Here is a 6,196-nt window from a genome sequence, read left to right as displayed (position 1 = left end):
CCCCGGCGGCACGCGGGGGGTGACGGGAGCGCAGTGGCGCGCGACGTGTCCCGGTGGCCCCGCCGCCCATTGGCTGCGCGCGCCGGGCGGCACTTCCGGGGCGGGAGGGGCCGCGAGCTGCACCGGAACCGGGAACGAGACCGGAACCGGGAACGAGACCGGCACCGGAACCGGCCCCGCAGGGACGAGCTGGCCGTGCCGTGCCGAGCTCCGGGACCGGAACTAGGATCGGGACCGCGATAGGCCCCCCCAAGGACGTGCGGGCTGAGCTAAGGCTCGGTACCGGGTCCGCCGCGCTGCCTCGGCTTTGCGGGATCACCGGAACGGGCACTCCCCGGATGGCGGTGCTCACGGGGCGGTGCTCCGGTGCTGGGGAAGCTCTGCCTCCATCACCCTCATTAAGCTCCCGGGGCCGGGTGTGCCCTGGCGCTCCGAAGCGGCGGCGGTGGAGGTCGCTGCCCGGCGGGACAGGGTGACACAGGTGCCCTGGACGGGGCAGTGGGTGCTCCGCCAGCCCAGGGGGATCCCCTGGACAGCACAGGACAGGGACAGGGACATGCTGGGATGGCCGCTCGCTCCTGACCAGGCCAGGTTTTGGGCCTGTTTTCTCAGATCCTTTCAAGTGCCGATCACACAACACGAAAATGCTTTTGTTCAGTTTTTATGTGCAGGGTGCCTCCTCAAAAAGCGTTTTAAACATCTTCTAAACAGGTCATTCCTCCTGGATCATGTCACTCATTCCTTCATTCTCCTGAAATGTTCAAGGAGTGACTGGACTGGACGTGGCACTGCTCCGGTCTGGTTGACAAGGTGGGGATTGATTACAGCCTGGGATCCACTGGTCACAGATGGAGATTGGGCAGGAATTGTTCCCAGTGAGGGTGGGCAGGCCCTGGCACAGGTGTCCAGAGAAGCTGTGGCTGCCCCTGGATCCCTGGAAGTGCCCAAGGCCAGGCTGGACATTGAGGCTTGGAGCAGCCTGGGATAGTGGAAGGTCTCTTGCCCATGGCAGGGGTGAGAATGGATGAACTTTGAGGTTCATCCACCCAAACCATTCCACTGTTCTGTGTGTCTGTATTTTGTACCACACATCTACTGCCCCAGCCCCTCTGTGTTACCAAGGCAGCCAAATTCCAGGGAGGAATCCTGTCCATGGAGCAGGTCCCAGCTCGGTGCCCTGGGGCCCTGGTGTGGGTGGCAGAGCTTCGTCACCACGTGTTGTTTTGGTTGCAGGGGATGGGGAAGCCTGGAGGCAGCAGCTCTGCCTATGACCTCATCTGGAAAACTCCTGGTTTTTAACCCCCCTCTGCCAGGAGCAGGGCTCTAACTGGGATTTCTCTTTTGGCATGTGCAGGGCCACCCAGGGTCACTCACTTGGCAGCCTGAGGGACAGTTCTCGTGTGCTGGGGGTGCCACAGCCCCCTGGGAAGAGGAATCCCAGTGCTGGGCTCAGCAGGAAGGAGCGGCTCAGGAGCGCGTGTCCGGCTCTGGTGTTAAATAACAGCAGGAGGAAGGTTTATTCTGAGCCTGTTAAGCTGGTCCTGTGCTCTACTTAGGCTTAGTCTTTTTATCTCTACCCATCTTCTTCCTCTGTAAGACCTACTAAACCAGTGAAAAGAAGGGGGTTGGGTTTTTTTTTTGCTTCCTTTCCATTAAGCTTCTTGTCACAGCTCCCTGCAAACGCTGCAGGTGAGTGTTGGCCTCTGAGCAGAGGAGAGAGGAAATAGGTGTTTTCATTTCCTAAATATAGTTGTTTGTAACTGCTTCCTTGACAACCTTGAATGTCATCCAGGTCAGAGATTCAGTGCTGGGGAGGAAGTTAAACCCTTTCTGTGTCACCCTGACCTTTTTCTATTTGAACACAACAGCCTGGTTCAGGGAGGAACTTTCAAGTACTTAAAGAAGGGAAGCTGACAGCAGGAATGAGAGGATTATTTTCTTGGGGGCTGTTCTGCTGTTTTCTGGGTGAGACTTGTGTGATGGGGATGTTTAACCTGCCTTGCTTTGTTACCCTGGGCTGGCTTTTGCTCTTTAATTGCAATACTTAAGCCCAAAACCAAAAAAAATTACAGTCAATTGTTGAGCACCTTTATCCTTCGATAAAGGTTGTAAGCTCCTAAATCCTAAAATAAAACAAATACCCTGGTGCTGAGGAGGAAAGAGAACATTGTGTGAGGGCAGGGAAATTAGGCCGCTTGGGGAATGTGCTTTCAGGCCTATTTCTGTCTGTCCCAGCGAGCTGAAAGGACACTGACTTCGGGGACAGAGCTCCTGACCCTCCACTCCCTGCTCTGGCACTGCTTCCTGGCTCACTCTGGAGATGGCATGTGTGTCAGCAACCTGTGGGTGACCAAACTCACCTCAATCCTTCAGCAGCTGTCCTGTGCGGGAAGGAACCATCATGCCAACCCTAAAGACACAATTTCCTGGGCTGTGCAGCTGTGGGTGCAGCTCCCTGCTGATTCAGCCCCTCGCAGGATGGAGGGATGGGAATCTATTTTTAATAGATGAGATAATTTATGGCTGGTACAGGGTAAACCCTGAGTGACCAGTCAGGTGCCAACATCGCAGAGGCCAAGAGAGTAATAATTTAGAAGTACTTTGATTAGAAAAAAACCTTTACTTTAGGCTTGGCTCATGTTTTAATTAATGTCATCTATTAACATTTTGAAGAGAAATGGGTTTGGCAAACCAAGCAGCCATTTGGGAAGACAGTGAGGAGTACAGCTGCTGTACTGCAGCAGGAATCTCCCTAGCTCTGTACAGACTCACTATTACTAAATAAAGCTACTTTCAAGCCATCCTTGTATTTCTTTGCTGTTGCTGTTGTTGTTAAGGACACTCCAACTTAAGCTGTTCCACCTGTGATACCATAAAGAAATAAAAGTGTGGGTTTTCACCTGCTTTACAGTGTGGTGGCTGGTTATAGCTCTACAGGATGTAATTAAGGCTAAATTCATGGAACAGCTCTCATATTCAAATCTGCATTGTTTTGAAGATCTAACTCCTTGGCACAGCTTGTTTGCCTCCAAATCTTTGTTTTGAAGGTTTAACTCCTTGGTGCAGCCCACTGTGCACCCAGCTGAGTCCCAGTGAAACACCAGGACTGGGATCAGGACAGGCACAGCCCACGGCCCAGGAGCTGATGTAGCTCCTGTGCCCCCACAGCAGCAGCATTTTTGGATCCTTCAAAGCTGGGAGCTGCTGTTGAGGTGGTTAAAGGCTCCCTGCAGGATTTACTTACACCTGTGTGAAGAGTGGTCCGTGGAGCTTTGTGCCTGGTGCTTCCGCAGAGGATGGATTCCGGGGGAAGTGCTCTCCTGCTGCTGGGTAAACACCTCATATTGATGTTCCAGGTGTGAACTCATGACAGCCAGGCTCTAATTACTGTTTTTATCATTCCTAATGACAGGCTTTAGATTTCCAGGCTGCTTATGGATTTCAGGGGTGTGGAGTGACAGTTGCTCACTCGGAGCTTAGTGACCTCCTCTGGTCTGCGGGGAGGTGACTTCAGCCACCTCCCGCACACAGATGGATTCCCAGGCCTCTCCAAGCTCCACTCACCCCAGCAGCTCTCTGGGGAGTGCACTCCCGCAGAGTAATCTGCTCTGAGTCACAAACAGCCATTTCCCTCCCCCTGCTCTGCCCCTTACCCTGTCACTCTCTGAGTGTTGCTCCCTCTTCCCCGTGTTAGCTTTTCCAGAGGTTTCTAAGCCCTGGCTGGCAGACGGAGCGGTGGCTGCTGTGGGGTGGCCGAGTCCCCATGATCCCCTGCCTCCAGCCATCTGTCACCTGCCTGTCTTACGCTCCCAGGGCTTTAGAGGTGACCCAAAGATAGATTTGTGTCCCAGTGCTGTGTCCCAGGCTGGCCTGGGGGCTGGGGAGGCTTTGTGCCCCAGGGAGGAGCAGTGTCGGTGCCGTGCTATCCTCTGCCATGGAACTGGAACTCACTGTGATGCCAAGCTGATCCTGGAGAGTGAATAGGTGTGATGGGTTTGGACTGGCTCATGGAAAAAGGCTGAGCAGCTCTTTCCTGGTGAGGAGTTTTACTGTGCTTGAGAGAAAACCATGTGGTCTTTTAAGCACATCCTTTGCTGCTGACCCTAAGGTTTTCCTGTGTTCTTGGCCATGCTGTGCTGAAGGGGAGCATCTATCCCTTGACCTTGATTTGTCACCTGCAAAGTAATCAAAAAAATCCCATCTGCTGCATGACAGAGATGCACAGCACTGAGGGATGCAGGAAACTCTGGACCCTCGGAGCTGGGTGCTTTGCTGGAGCAAAGTCCTGCCTTAGCTGCTGGGGGCAGTTTTCATCCCATAAAAGGTCTGAATTTACCTTCCAGCAGCTTCAGCTCTGCATTTAATCCTTTGATTCATTAATGAGAAGTCTGTGGATGGCACAGTAGCCACCTGATTCCAGATACCCATCTACCCCTCTAGCAAAGTGCTGTGTGGAAATGAGTCAGGGATAAGCTGGGGGGGATGAGGAACTTCCTGAGCCTCAGAGGGCAGGACTGTCTTACAGGGAGCATGGAAACAGGAGAGGTGAATTCTCAGACAGAGCAGAGCTGCGTTTCCCGTGGACACTGACTTCTCTTGGCCTGAAAAGAGCAAGATGTGGCTGCCAATGCTGCTTCCTGCTCCTAACCTGCTCAGGAGATAAACCAGGGATTTCAGCCTCCAATCCAGCACCTTTCCCCAGTAGTAAACAGACGTGGCATTACTGAGTGATGTCATGGCTGGAGCACATCCCAGCAAGGCCAAGCCTGGATCAGGTTATATCTGTCCTCTCAGAATATTGGCTTACTCCCAAAGGAGCATATTGCCAGTCCAAGGGCAGTGACTGAAGCCACCTTCCCCAAGGTCACCTCGGGCATGCACAGAGGGGACAGCCTGAGCTGCCCATGCAGGGCAGAACCTCCTGACTCTCCTTTCTGGCATCACTTTGTATTGGCACCAGTGAGGCAAAGTCCCCCAGCGCTCCTTCGTGGAGTCATGGAATGTTTGGGTGGAAAGGGACCTCAAAGCCCATCATGTTCCACCTCCTGTCATGGGCAGGAACACCTTCTACTACCCCAGGTTGCTCCAAGCCCTGTCCAACCTGGCCTTGGACAATTCCAGGGATGGGGCAGCCACAGCTGCTCTGTCCAGCCCTCCTGGTGCTCTGTCATCTGGCTGCCTTTGAAGCACAGTGTGAAAAGAGGGATAGAAATTGTGTCAGCTCCAGCTCTGTGATATGTCTGTAAATAATCAGTACTCCCAGTTCAGCACAGCTTGCTCACATCCAGGCCTGGATCTTCCAGCTGGGAGTCAGTACAGCCTCCCTGGGCTGCCACATCCCCTCCATGTTCTGAACAGCCCTTACAAATTAATTGGAACCAATTTGTGTGCCTGTAAATTGAACTGTTTGATCCCATCAGTGACACAAGGAGATTTCCAGGAGTGAGGGGGCATTAAGGTGCCAGGGATGGGGCAGCCACAGCTTCACTCAGCAACCTGTGCCAGGGCCTTCCCACTCTCAAGGTAAATATAAATTTCTATGTATTTGTTCACTCCCTTTCCCTCAGAACACAGTTCAGTCCCTCACTCCCATCGCAGACACAAAGGCTGTTTTCTACCACAGCTCACTCCTACCTCAGGCTGTCAGAAGGGGAATCCTCCTCAGCAACAGCCGCACAGGGAGGGTGTCTTTCCTCTCTGCCGAATCTAACACTGCAGAGGTTGTTCCTTCTTTTCCCAGGCATTACAATTACATGGGATTAGGAAGGATAAAATCCCAGAGCCGGGCTGGTTGTGTGCTCACACCACCGAACTCCAGTATAGGGCCCCCTCCATGGTGGCAGCAGCCTCTCTACTATCCTTGCAGGGACACTCTCGCCCCTCCCAGGCGTTTGTTCTTCTCCCTAAATAATTTGGGACCAGGCCAAGGCCGAGCTGGGCCCCGGCCAGGCTGGAGACCCCGGAGAAGGCCGGGCTGGTGGGGAAGCGGCGGCCCTAGCCTGGGGCTGGCCTGCAGCACGGAGCCCGCCCGAGGAGTGGCGGGAGGGGCCGTGCCGGGGGCTCCGCGGCCGGGCCTCGCCCGGGGCCTCAGGCCGTGCCGGAGCCCCGTTACCGCGGCAACGGCGCGACCCTTCCCGGCAGCCCCCGCGCGCCGCCGCCGCCATCTTAAGGGCTGGCAGCGCGGCGCGCGCCCCCG

The 6,196-nt window shown here is 54.6% G+C and overlaps 2 long non-coding RNA genes across 2 annotated transcripts; one reads left to right on the top strand and one right to left on the bottom strand.

Annotated features, from left to right (window-relative positions):
* Window positions 1-112: 112 nt before the first annotated feature.
* Window positions 113-2,801, top strand: LOC107209609. The gene is made up of 2 exons (XR_001523634.2): window positions 113-810; window positions 1,355-2,801. It is a non-coding gene; the product is annotated as an uncharacterized LOC107209609 (long non-coding RNA).
* Window positions 1,565-6,091, bottom strand: LOC107209610. The gene is made up of 2 exons (XR_004499154.1): window positions 5,635-6,091; window positions 1,565-4,175 (listed from the first exon to the last, which is right to left on the bottom strand). It is a non-coding gene; the product is annotated as an uncharacterized LOC107209610 (long non-coding RNA).
* Window positions 6,092-6,196: the final 105 nt, after the last annotated feature.

Source organism: Parus major, chromosome 11 (genome assembly GCF_001522545.3).
Source record: "Parus major isolate Abel chromosome 11, Parus_major1.1, whole genome shotgun sequence".
Lineage (NCBI taxonomy): Eukaryota > Metazoa > Chordata > Aves > Passeriformes > Paridae > Parus > Parus major.
Note: the sequence above shows the minus strand (reverse complement) of the source record. Positions and strands in the feature narration are given on the sequence as shown.